Source organism: Falco biarmicus, chromosome 2, assembly GCF_023638135.1.
Source record: "Falco biarmicus isolate bFalBia1 chromosome 2, bFalBia1.pri, whole genome shotgun sequence".
In the NCBI taxonomy this organism is placed as follows: Eukaryota; Metazoa; Chordata; class Aves; order Falconiformes; family Falconidae; genus Falco; species Falco biarmicus.
Window position 1 is genome coordinate 18450859 of NC_079289.1, and position 13868 is coordinate 18464726.

Here is a 13868-nt window from a genome sequence, read left to right on the forward strand (position 1 = left end):
TAACACTGCAGACAGAGAATGCAGTTTACTAGGTAATAACAGAGGAATACATGTATAGTTGATGTATTACAGTCACCTGTTGGACAAGCAAGTGTGTAGGACAGGTCCTCCTGAATAACCTCTCCAAGTACATGACCCTGAAGAAAAAACCCAAGGATATACACAAAAATGCACTGAAGGAAGCAAGTAGGGATAATGGAAGGCAAAGCAGGAGCAAGCAGGTCTGTAAGCAGCTTCTCACTAGAGCTGAACCAGAAAACAGACTTAGGTATCATTAGACAGCCAAGAGGAGATGAGAGGTGGACCTGAGGCTGAATAGGATACCCATGGGAGCCGGGAATACTTCTGTGATCATCCTTCAGGTTGGGATACACATGATTTCTTATCCAATGTTAATTCAACCTATTTTATCCTGTATATAATGACATAGTCTTTAATTACATATTACAGACTTCTTTTTTATTTCCACATGAACCCTTATCATCTATAAAATGACAGCACATCTATGTTGTCCTAATGCCTCCTATTCTTGTAACTGTTAGAAGGTGATACAAGGTGAGATAAAAGACCTAATTTTTAAAGGTCAATTGTAATCACAAGCAGATCATTCCCACTGTCATTCACCATGACTACGTGTACAATTAAACTACTTTGGCTGTGCACATGACTTGCAGTTGTAAGTGACTTTGTAAACCACTCCTATGAACCTTTTTTTGGAGATCAAGCTCACACTGAAGAATCCTGCAAGTAAAAAACAACCAAAATATCATGGCTAAAAGAATACAAAATCCTATCACACATTTTCAATGACACTGCAAGCCAGAACCTGGGCAGAATCAAGGAAGACTATAAAGGGGTGCAGGTGAGGTGAGAAATATTGGTGCCTAAGTTATCTTTTCTTCCATTTCACCAGTTAGAGGAAAGGGTGCAGCCAGAAAGAGACATATAACGCAAATCAACTTCTAGCTTTGTGGCTGGTGCTGTTGTGGGGTTTTGGTGTTTATAACAATGGGACATCCTTTGATGACTATAGCCTGTTGGGAGGGATGGGATCCACCTGCCTGGAAGAGGTAAGGGAATCTTTGGCAGCAGGCTGGCCAGCTTGATGCAGCGGACTTAAACAGAAGGACTTGGGAGGTGGGGTCCAAAGCGGCAATGGTCACACCATTGCATCCAACTAGGGAATAAGCCAGGCCATCCAGAGAGAGACACATGTTCCTTAGCTGCCTCGCAAGATGAGAACCGGAAGGCCAGCCACCTCAAGGGTACACATAGCTATGGTGGATCCTCCTGCATCCCTCCTGGGAAACCTGCACACTTGATTCCCTCTCTGAAATGCCCGTACACCAACACACCCAGCGTGGAGAATAAACAGGAAGAATTAGGGATCTGGGTGCAGTCACAGGGCCACGATCTCATCGCAGTTACAGAGATATGGTGGGATAGCTCGCATGACTGAAAGGCTGTCACGGATGGCTATGTACTTTTTAGGAAAGAAAGGCCAGCAAGGCGAGGTGGTGAAGTTACTCTTTATGTGAGGGAGCACCTGGAAGGTATTGAGCCCTGCCTAGGGACAGATGCAGACGGAGTCAAGAGATTATGAGTAAGGATTAAGGGGCAGGCCAATATGAGGGACCCTGTTGTGGGTATTTACTACAGGCCACCTGATCAGGAAAAAGTAGTCAATGAGGCCTTCTACAGATAGCTGGAAGTAGCCTCAAGATCAGAGGCCCTGGTTCTCATGGGGAATTTCAATCACCCTGAAACCTGCTGGAAAGAATACAGCTAGGCACACACAGTCCAGCTGGTTCCTTCAGAGCACTAATGGTAACTATTTTGCATAGGTGGTGGAGGAGCCAACGAAGTGAAGTGTGCTGCTGGACCATGTACTCACAAACAAAGAAGGACGGGTTGGGGATGTGAAGGTTGGGGGCAGCCTTGGCTGCAGTGACCATGAGATGGTGGAGTTCAGGATCCTGTGTGGAGGAAGCAGGGCGGTAAGCAGGATTGCAACCCTGGACTTCAGGAGAGCTAACCTGGCCTCTTCAGGGACCTGCTTGGAGGAATCCCATGGGTCAGGGCTCTAGAAGGTAGTGGGATCCAAGAAAGCTGGTTAATATTCAAGCATCGCTTCCTCCAAGCTCAAGATATGTGCATCCCTATGAGCAAGAAATCCAGCAAAGGGGGCTGAAGGCCTGCATGGATGAGCGAGGAGATTCTGGCAAAATTCAAACAGAAGAAGGAAATTTATGGGGGGTAGAAAAAGGGACAGGCCACGTGAGAGGAACATAGGGGTGTTGTCAAAGTATGCAGGGATGCAATGAGGAAGGCTATGGTCCATTTGGAATTAAATCTGGTGAGGGATGTCAAGGACAACAAGAAGGGCTTCTACAAGTACATCGGCAGCAAAATGAAGAGTAGGAAAAAACATGGGCCTGCTGCTGAATGAGGTGGGTGCCCTGGTGACAAAGGATATAGAGAAGGCAGAATTACTGAATGCCTTCTTTGCTTCAGTCTTTACTGCAAAGGCTGGCCCTCAGGAATCCCAGATCCTGGAGGCAAGACACGAAGTCTGGAGAAAGGAAGACTTTCTCTTGGTTAAGGACAATGAGGTTAGAGATCATTTAGGCAAACCTGACACCCACAGATCCACGGGCCCCAGCGAGGTCCACCTCCAAGTGGTAAGGGAGCTGGCAGATGTTATTGTTAAGCCACCCTTCGTCATCTTTGAAAGGTCATGGAGAACAGGAGAGTTGCCTGAGGACAGAAGAAAAGCCAGTGTCACTCCAGTCTTCAAAAAGGGCAAGTAGGAGGAGCCAGGAAACTACAGGCTGGTCAGCCTCACCTCCATCCCGGGAAAGGTGACAGAACAGCTCACCCTGGAGGTCATCTTGAAGCATGTGGAGGAAAAGAAGGTCATCAGGAACAGTCAACATGGATTCGCCAAGGGGAAGTCATGCCTGACCAACCTGATAGCCTTCTATGATGGAATGACTGGCTGGGTACACGAGGAGAGGGTAGCAGATGTTGTCTATCTTGACCTCAGCAAGGCTTTTGACACTGCCTCCCATAGCATCCTCGTAGGTAAGCTCAGGAAGCATGGACTAGATGAGTGGACAGTGACGCGGATTGAGAACTGGCTGAATAGCAGAGTTCAGAGAGTCGTGATCAATGGCACAGAGTCTCGCTGGAGGCCTGTAGCCAGTGGTGTTCCCCAGGCATCCAGTCCTGTTCATCAGTGACCTGGATGAAGGGACAGAGTGTGCTCTCAGCAAGGTTGCTGATGATGCAGAACTGGGAGGAGTGGCTGATGCACCAGAAGGCTGCGCTGCCATTCAGCGAGACCTGGACAGGCTGGAGAGCTGGGCGGGGAGGGACCTCATGGAGTTCAACAAAGGCAAGTGTAGGGTCCTGCACCCCGGGGGGAACAACCCCATGTACCAGTACAGGCAAGGGGCTGACCTGCTGGAAAACAGTTCTGAAGAGAAGGACCAGGGAGTTCTGGTGGGCAGCAAGTTGCTCATGAGCCAGCATGGGTCCATGTGGCCAAGAAGGCCAATGGGATCCTGCATCAGGAGGAGCATGGCCAGCAGGTGGAGGGAGGTGATCCTCCCCTCTGCTCTGCCCTGGTGAGGCCCCATCTGGAGTGCTGTGCCCAGTGCTGGGCTCCCCAGTTCAAGGGAGACAGAGAACTACTGGAGAGGGCCCAGCGGAGGGCTACAAAGCTGATGAGGGGACTGGAGCATCTCCCTTATGGGGAAAGGCTGAGAGAGCTGGGCCTGGTTAGCCTGGGGAGGAGAAGACTGAAAAGGGATCTTATCCCTGTCTACAAACACTTTAAGAGTGAGTGTCAGGAGGACGGGGCCAGGCTCTCCACAGTGGTACCCAGCGACAGGACAAGGGGTAATGGGCCCAAACTGCAACATGGGCAGTTCCATCTGAATATGAGGAAAAAATTTACTTTGAGGGTGACAGAGTACTGCAACTGGTTGCCCAGAGAGGCTGTGGTGCCTCCTTCCCTGGTGATGTTCAAAGCTTGCCTGGACTTGACTCTGTGCAACCTGCTCCAGGTGACCTTGCTTTAGCAGGGGGCTGGACTAGATGATCACCAGATGTCCCCTCCAATCCTGACCATTCTGTGATTTTTATCAAATCTGACTCGGGACAGAGCTGGACATAGTGCTGCTCCTGCCGGTGGCCTCATTTGATGACTGAGGCCTGTATCACATAAACTAATTAGAGCAGAGTGCACCTTTTCCAAAAAGCAGCAGAAAGTATTCAAATCAACAGAAAGATTTGCAGAATAAAATCTTGGTCTCTTGAAAAGATAAATAGGATACACAATTTTAGTGTAGGGAGGAAAAGACAAAAACTATTGCTGCAAGCAGCAATAAAATTAAGAAGCACAAACAAAACCCACTTAAATTGAAAATAAAGAATAGTTCCTGGAAATACTTAGCACTAGACTGGGGGAAGTATCTAGTAATGAACAAATCTGCATTATCAGTGGCAGAAAAAACATGAGCTAAAGGGACTTTTAGATGTCCAAATACTGTGATTCTGATCCTCATCAAACAGAAAATACTTTCCATTATCTCTGGAGCAATACAAAAGATACACCCTCTGGTTAAAACAAAAAGTTATCAATGTTTCTGCTTCAGCAGGATTAACCACATGCAGCGATTAAATTACTAATCATCTTTTCTCTTTTTGAAGCACAAACTCAATTTCCATTATTGCTCATGAGTTACACATTTTCAGCAAGCAGAGAACAGCCCTGTCAGTGATGATACCTACACAAACCTCATTATTAGAGGGAGGGAAAAAAGAACACGGGTTTATGTGAGGAAAGACAAGATTTTCGACTATGTGTAAACATCTCTGCCACAAACAACCAGAAAATTAAATGCAGAAAATTATCCAAAATGCTAATGACACAGCATGCATGCTGAGTCAATATTTCTTATTGTCCATTACCTATGCTTCAACTTTCTGGCTAAAGACATTGCCTGTCACCATCCACCCAAGTATCCAGCTTTGGGGAATATTTCTAGCCAACAAATTTATTTTACCTTCATACTAATTTTTCTTGTTTCTTTCTTAAAATGTGATCAGAACTCCACCATATAAAAAGATAAAGCCACCTAAAAAACAGCTTACTCTCCAAAACTTGGCTTAAGAAAGCCCTAAGGGGAAAACCGATTGTTTAAGACCCATGGCTCCCACCTCTCCTTTTGGTCTGTTGTTTTCAGTATACAAAAAAGCAGTGCTTTTTAAAGTGGTTGTACTGTATTAAAAGCTCAAAATGTACTGAAAAAATCCCAGGGTTGTCCACTCACTCACCCTTGCTCATCAAGCACGGTACTTCTTCAAAAATCTTAATGGCTTCCACAAAGACCACAGAAAACTGCCTGAAACGATGGTACAACCTCCCTTTGACATTAGAGGATTAATTTCTCTTTCCACAGCGCTCATTTCGCCCCTCAGTCCGACAGACGTGTATTTTCACGAGCAGAAATTAATGCCACTACACGACAAACGTGCTTCCCGCCAGCGCGGTCCTCCGGAGGCCTGTGCCCGCCTCAGGCGCCTCAGCGCGGCGGGGGAAGGCGGGAAGGCGGCCCGGGCGGCAGCGGGGCGAGGGTTGCCCGCAGGCGGAGGCGCCGACAGCCGCGCCGAGCGGGCCGAACCGGGCGTTCTCCGCCGGCGGGGGAGCGCTCCTTGAGGGCTCGCCGCCCCCGGGCCCGCCGGCTCTCGGGAACCGTAGCGGCCCTCCGCTGGTGAGAGGAACGCCGACAGCCTCTCCAGGAAAGGGATGGCTTAAGCAAGTGTTGAAACCCACGGTAAACAAGGCGTGCTGGAGCCACCAGCCCCACTCTCCCGCCGCTGACCGGCAGCCTGTAGGAACAGCTGTTTCCAGCAGAGGAGGTAAGAGCTTTGTTAGTGGGCTCCCAACTGAAGGTCGAGCTTGCTGTAAGGCGGCGGCAGGAGTGGTGTCCCACGGAGCATATGCAGGGAATGTAAGGAGAAGCCTGCCTTTTAAACCCTTGAGGAGCAAGAGCGGAGGAGGGGACGTCTCACTGGGAGCTGCGGCTGCCCCACGGCGCACCCGGCCTGGGCGGCGGGAAGGGGCTGGTGCCGGCCGGCGCGGGGGCCGTGGGCAGGCGAGGGGCGCGGGCAGGCGGGCCCGGCCCGGCCCTGTGGCGGCGACCCCCGCCGGGGCTGCTGCAGGGAGCTCGGCCCCCGCACGCTGCGGCAGCCAGAGGTAGAGGCCGCAGCAGGCTTCTCAAGAGGAGGAAAATTAAAAGACTCGAGAAATTTCTTCACCAAAGACAGCCGCGAGGGCACGGACACAACTGTTTCAGATAACGAATCGCTGTGAAACGCGACCGCTGTGTGTTTGCACCCTTGAAAAGGCAGGCTGCAAAGGCGTGGGTGTCCTGCTGAACGAAGCTGGGTGCAGCAGGGGCAGAACAGACCATTCCCCCTCCCTTGCTGGTGTTTAAACACGTACCAGAGTGAGATCATAGTGTTTAGGGCCTTCAATTACTCTGCTGACTTCTGTCAACAGAAGCAGCAAACAGCTGGTTTTTGTTTGGTTTGTTGTTTACTATTTTCTAATTGGTAATTTTTTAGTATGATACTGCTATTACTGATCAATTTAAGAGTTTATCATTGAATCATGAGCATTCCTTCATTCAGGAGGACTTTGGCAAGTATCCTCCCTGTCAGAATATCTCATTTCTTAAAGAATAACCTAAGAGGAAGGAAATAATACCCACTTTTCAACATGGTAACTATCACTGATTTCAGTGACAGTTGAAGACATGCAATTGAATCTCTCAATCAGTCTCTTTTTAAATGGATATGTAGGTCCGTTTGTATTTTTATGGATGTTGATCACTTTGGTAAGTAAGCAGAATCTCAGTTTCTTCATTTAGAGATCACTAGATAACCTAATCAATCCCTTTATTTCTGGATAGCCTAAATTGTCCCTGGATCAGTAAGATATTGTAGCAGCATGTGTACTGCTTTGATTTTCGTTGTCAATAATGTGAAGACCTAATAGATCACTTTCATATTCACACTGTAGGTCCAGTCTGAGGTAATAGGAGTTTTTAAATTAATCAGAGAAAGAAGACACTTTTATTTCATTTTGATTTATGAATCCTTCTTGTCATGTACCATGTTGCCCTTTATTATTTATCAAGGGCCCAAAATAACTAAAATATTTTAAAATAAGTCTTTTAAGTACAGTTAATGCTGTTAGATCTGCTAGATAGATAAAATCAGATGGATAAATGAGAACAAAAGAATGTCTGTACTGATTAAGCCATGAGATACTGTTTCACCAAAACTTTAGGCTTGTGTGTAACAAGATTCAAAATCCTTGAAGAGCAAGACATAAAAGCTAATGAAGAAACATTTACTGATGGCATTGCAACTTGGTTTCAAAGACAAAGACTTTGAAACAGTGATCAAAAAGCTGTTTAAGTAACATAAATTCTGTTTGAAAATAGGCCCAACTATGCTAACTCACAAGATAGCTTTTAAAAGGTGCTCAGGCCAGTTTTAAGAGCCAGATCTTGCCAGAGGCCTTCATCTTCATCAGTACTCCAAATTAAAATTTATTACAGAAAGTAATTACATGTAATTTCATACTAAATTAAAATGCAAAGCTAAATCCAGACAAGTATTTGTTTGACAATATAGGAAGAATACAAATGTATGTATATTATTATACAAATAGGTAGCTATGAAGATAAATACATGACATTGTTCATTGGAAGAACGGAGAAGACCCTGTAATAAGTGCTAACCTAACTGAAAATACAGGGGTTAGTTTCTCTACTGTAAGTGAATTCTGCTTGGTAACAGGGAAATGCCAGAAGAGGTGTCATGGCTCTCAGATCTTGAGACATTAACCAAGGGAGTATCTATCAGCTCCATGCCAGGAGCAAGTGCTCCTGAGGAGCCGGAGTGCTAATTTTTGCCACTCAGGTTTTGTTTTCTTTGCTTGTTTTCTTTCCCAAAGGAAAGTCAGTCTCAGCAGTCAGTGAACAGTTAATTCTTCATGAATTGATTTTTCAAGAAGGGAAAGAGGAAAAACTTTATAGGTTTTGATTCAATCTACTATACAATGTCTCTTGTGTGAAAAAGAGCTTTAGCTTAGTTCTTTCTGTCCTCTTTTTCAAGTTACTTTAACTCTTTGGAGCTACTAGAATATATTTATTTAATCAGAAAATATTTATTTCCCATTAAATTGCTTACTTAAAGGAAGGGATTTTAACCATGTATTAACTTGGGACAATGTAGCATAGTGATCCACTTCAAAAGGTCCAAAATTAATAAAATGGTTAATTAATAAAGTTTTGCAGTAAAAGCCAAACCATTTTAAGCGAGAAGCCCCAGAAAATGTCTGAATTTATTTACTTACTTATTAAATTGGATTACTTAAGTGACCAGTATCATTACATATTTTCTCTTTTTCTATAGAACTGAGAATTCCTTAGGAACAGACCATTTTGTTCTCAGAAACATGTAGGATACTACAATCTGACAGGAAGTAATTTTCAAGAGCTGATTTTATAAGTTCAGTGAGAGTTGATGTTGTTCCTATTGCCCTGAAAATTAGATAGTTTATCAGCCACATTCATTAGGCTTTTCATATCTGGGCATAGATTGTTAAAATTGTACTTGATGGTGTAACAGTAAGAAATAAACCTAACTGGCAAGCAACAAGAGTTTCTTCTCCATAACTTTGCCAGTTCTGTGTATCATTTCTTACTTGCTTCAGGTTTTTGGCTAGTCTTGACAAATGGAGTGATTCAAGGGAACTGATTTAGGGGACAAGGTGTCAAGCAAGGTATTAAATCCATAGAAATAGGAAACTGCTTGGCTAGTCTTAGAAGATGTCCTGTGTCTCAAACCCAAAGATATTCAAGCTAATTTTTCATTTGCCTACAAACAGTAGGTGCTTTTCCTTTACTTAATTTTTTCACTCGATCAGGTAACCTTCTAGACCTTATCTTTTATTACAAATATGAATGCAATCAGCAAAAATCCTATGCCATTTACTCTAATGGGACCAGAATTTGGCCTTTTTATGTGAATAGAATTTGTATTCCCCATCAGAAGTGATTTTATAATGGCTTCCTCAACAAGATAATCCATCAAGGAGCTGATGACAACTGCACCTAGTAACCTACTTAACAGATCCAGTTTGACAACTATTACACATTAGTGCATGTCATCAAAGCAGGGTGTAACTTAATATTAAATTAATATAGCAACACATTTGATAGTGGACCATAGTTGCTTGAGAAGGTTGAAGGTTTAGAGGCAGAATAATTGGCTTTGAAGTAATACTGTCTTGTAACTGGAATGGAGAAAATACCTGCTGCTTGGGAGGGGAGTTCACTCATCAGATTCAAGTAAATCCTTGAATTTGCTAATGGTACTTTAAAAAAAGAGCTGTATGTTCATGAAGGACTTCCCCAAGATTTCATTTGGTTCATGAACAGGCATATGATAGTATCTGTCCCTAGAGCAGATGTCATGCAAATTGGCATCTTCCAGTGTACAGATTGCCTGTTTTGAGTTGATCTGTTGAAGTTTTACAGGTAAAAGCCAACTTTTCTGTGTCTCAGTTAATTTTGAAATAAAAGATCCAATTGCTAGTGTGTGTTTCTGTGACTGGAATGGAACTGTGATGAGTGAAATATCTTGCAAAAGAGTATATAGCAATAGTCGTGGTCTTAATTCCAGTGAACTATTCACTATACACATAGTATCATTAATAGTCGGGAAAAGTTGTGGTTTTGCTGGGTCCTTGGGAATATTTTTTATTTGATACAACATTTTATCACAGGAAAATTTCTTTTCCTGCAGGTAATCAGAATTTTAAAACTATTTCATAAGACATGCTCGCGATTATTCTGCATCTTATATATGTACTACTTGCATTTAAGAATTGCTGAACATTTACAATATGTTGCAAACAATATGATCTGTACCACCTTTAAATGCCTGGGTTTTTTTAAGAGTTAAAAGATTATTAGGTACAAATCAGGTATTCCAAATTTACACCTGCTTTTCAGGGTCAGTTACAGGAAGTTTTGGATCCGTGTGACTGCTGATTACCTTACAGGTACAGGTCAGTCTTTCAGGGAATAGAGGAAATTCCAAAGTCTATAAATAAGATGAAATGGTTGTAGTGTGAAAAGGCATGCTGGAGTTGGTCAGTAGGGGTTAGTCCACATTAAAGTAGTTTTGTTCATAGGGCAGAAGAAAGCATTTATTGGCAGCAATGCAGCTTCTGAGAGCCACATACATGCCTGATATTCTTTAAATAACTTACCTTATCAAACAGCATAATTAAACTATCGTAAGGACACCTGCCAGAATGAGTAGCGTCTCTGGACAGGATTTTGCTTGATTGGTTATGTCAGACATACAATGTTTTCTTGATTCATCTGTCTCTTATATTTTAGCAGATAAAATCTTACTGTATGATCTTGACTCTTAATTTCACTGCTGTGAATTAGCTAATCTTGGAGTTCACTATTAGCATACAATAATACAGTATAGACTATTCCTCAAGTATTCCTTTAAACTTACTTTGCTTACAAAGTTCATGTTTTGCCTTCACTACAAAGAATACATGAAAGTATCTGTAACAGCTGTCTTCCTGTAAACAAGTAATAACATTTACCAACAGAATGCTTTTTTGGTTTGGTTTGGGATATTATTGTTTGTATTTTTAAAAAAATTCATTAAATGGAATGAACTGTACTGATAAAATTACCTTCTTTCTGAGGTAACAGCTGATGGCTTTGAGCGTAAAAGCAATAACATCATGACTTGGAAGCAAACCCAATTTTTGCTCTAAAACATTTCCACTCTGTCAGCAGATTTCCATGTTAAAATTAATAAAATACTCAAATCTCTTCCTGTTGCAACACTGAAAAATTTGGTGAGAGTAACATGCAAAATAAAATTAAGTGTCAGACCTGCAGGGTGGCAACTTGGTAGGAAGCATTTTGGTTTATCCTGGCTATCAGTCATAAGGTGACGTATCTCTACAGTTGGAATGGTTTAACAGCTTGACTGGACATTTTGGGAGAAAAGGAGTAGCTGGAAGTGTGGTTACTATTGTCCCAAAGCAACAACATCTGCTAATGCTAAACAACCTCTCTGAGTCACATCAGCTCTAGTGGAAATTACAGTCTCACAAGTATAGTTTGAACTGATCAGCTTTTAGACAGGTTCCATTCAGAATAATGTATTCCATGGATTTTCAGCAGGAAGGTAACCATGTGAAGCTCTGTCTTATTTCAGGTGGGTCCTTCTGGTGTTCTGCTGAGCTGTCCTGAGTACCCCTTTGCTACATTACAAATCTGTGGTACAGAGTATGCTGGCATTTAAATGTGTGTATAACTTCTAAAGTATATTCATATTCCCATTGATGCTTAAAATTAATTACTTTGATGGTTCATAACTGTACTCATAATCTTTTGAAATTGTCTCATACATGTAAAGTGTGTATTCAGCTTCTTGAAAGAGTAGGTCTTGGACTTCCAATCAGCATGCAATGCCAAATCAATGTATTCTATTTCTGTTGACTCCTCTGTGTACTTCATGATTATGATTTATTATGATAATATATAGAAATAATCGATAATTTAATAAATAATTTTATAGCACTGTAAGCCAACATTAAAATATCTGCAAAACTTAGCATTATCAAGGGAGACATAAACATGAATAGTGTGAATTGTCAGCACAGAGAGGCTACATGGCCTCTTGGAGACACTCTAGAGCTGGCTGTTTTTATCTTCCTGCTGTGTGGCTAGGTAAGTGCTTGTTGTCTGACCAAAATGTAGTTCATAGAATAATGAACATCTGCAGGTCATGTAGGCCAAGCTTCATCTCCTTGGGGATATCACTGAAGATTTTTTTCCCCTTATCTAATGGGAATTTTGCATGTTGCAGCTTGTGCCTGTTGTTTTGTAGGCCTTCTGCTGTGTAACTGAGAAATCTGGCTTCATCTTTTCTATACCCTCCCTTTAGAGTTCACCAAAGTAATCTTTCCCTTGCCTTCTCTTTTTAAGGCTGACCTAACTCTGCTCCCTCAGCTTCTCCTCATGCTTCATGTGCCCCAACCCCTTTATCATCTTGGTGGTCCTTGGCTGGATCTGCTCCACTATGTCAATGGGAGTCCAAAATTGAACACAGTACTCCAGCTGCAGTCTCACAACTGCCAAACAGAAGGGAAGAAATATATCCCTCAACCTGTTGGCCACACTCCTGGTAATACACCTCTTGCTTATCACCACTCATGTGACAGGACTTAATTACGGTATATGCTACAGATGTCTCAAATATCTTCAGACAGCCATGCAAAATAATCCTTCTCCCCTTATTCTTACAGCAAAATACAAAATTAGTGCCATTAGCTCTCTACAGTATAGATTTTCTTACATTATTAATGACTCAAAAGCCCAGCATTAGTATTCATATAGCCTCATTGAAATGCTATAAAATTTTTCACAGACAAGAAGATTCTAGTGGCTGAATCCTGTGAACTTAAATAATAATACATTTACATAAAATTTTGCACTTCATCACTGTCCTTACAGACAACACTTTTGGAAAACTTAACAGTAAGGGAGCTGATAATGTCCTAGGTTTCTGTAATGCTTCTTTTCCTCATTATCATTTCTTTGCAAGCTTCTCAAACGTGCTCAAACAGGTGATGGAAGTTTTCCCTGTCAGCTCTCCTCCCTAACTAAATAATTTACTTTCTAATGTAATAAATGTCGGGCGTATGCTTCCTAGGATGGATGCTTAAATCTAACATTCCATCAGACAAGCTTTGATTATAGGGTTTTTTTAATTATGAATCTACAAGGCAGACCTGGCACAACACTGTCATGAAACTAGTATATTAGTTAGCTTGAGGTAAATCTCAAAAAATACAGTCTAAAAATGTACTGATTTTATATCTCCTTTATGTTCAACAGATCATGATTTACTAGTTTTCATTTGAAGATTAAATTGAGGTTGGCCAAGTATTTCCAAATGTGAGTGCCTAAATATATTTGGACATATATATGACATAACATAAAAGGGCTAATTTTCTGGAGTGTTCAGTGTAAGAAACTACTGTTAAGGTTAAAGGCATGTGAAAATAAGGACCCTTAAGTAAAGGGTCTGTATGACCAACATTTTTGGAAGTCAGACCACTTCTGTGTAGATTCCTACATTTGAAAATATTGGCCCTGGACTTCAGGACATACTATTTCAAACAAACAAACTTGTCTTCATCATCGGTGGTAAGCTCTACAGTATGTTAAAAATTATCACCGTTGATGAAAACAGGACAGATTTTGTTCTTTATATTAAATCCTATGTTGTGCATTAATAGCTGAAATTACTGTAGCAAAATTCAGTAGTGTGGGAATAGTAACTATTTTTTAAAATTACCACCAAGTGCTAGGTGTACAAGAGACTTAGTTGCTGTTCAGGAACTACTACAGAATAATAGAAACTCTAGTGTATGTATGTTGTTTGAAAATACTGTGTAATGTATGTATTATACTTTACTTGTACAAACAAGTTTTACTGAATATTTAGCAATTCCTGTAACACACCAGGCCAATAAGTGTCATCCTGTCATCAAACTGAAATAGATCTGATGTCTTTTCTGGCCTGGTGGGGCAATTGTTACGATTGCTCTTCATTACAATTTCAATTGCATATAGTACCACCAATGGAAACAAGAGAGGCTTTGCCTTACCTTCTTTTATCTTTGGAAAATCTGTAGTTATAAATTGAACCAGATTTTCTGAAATGACTCAGCGCTT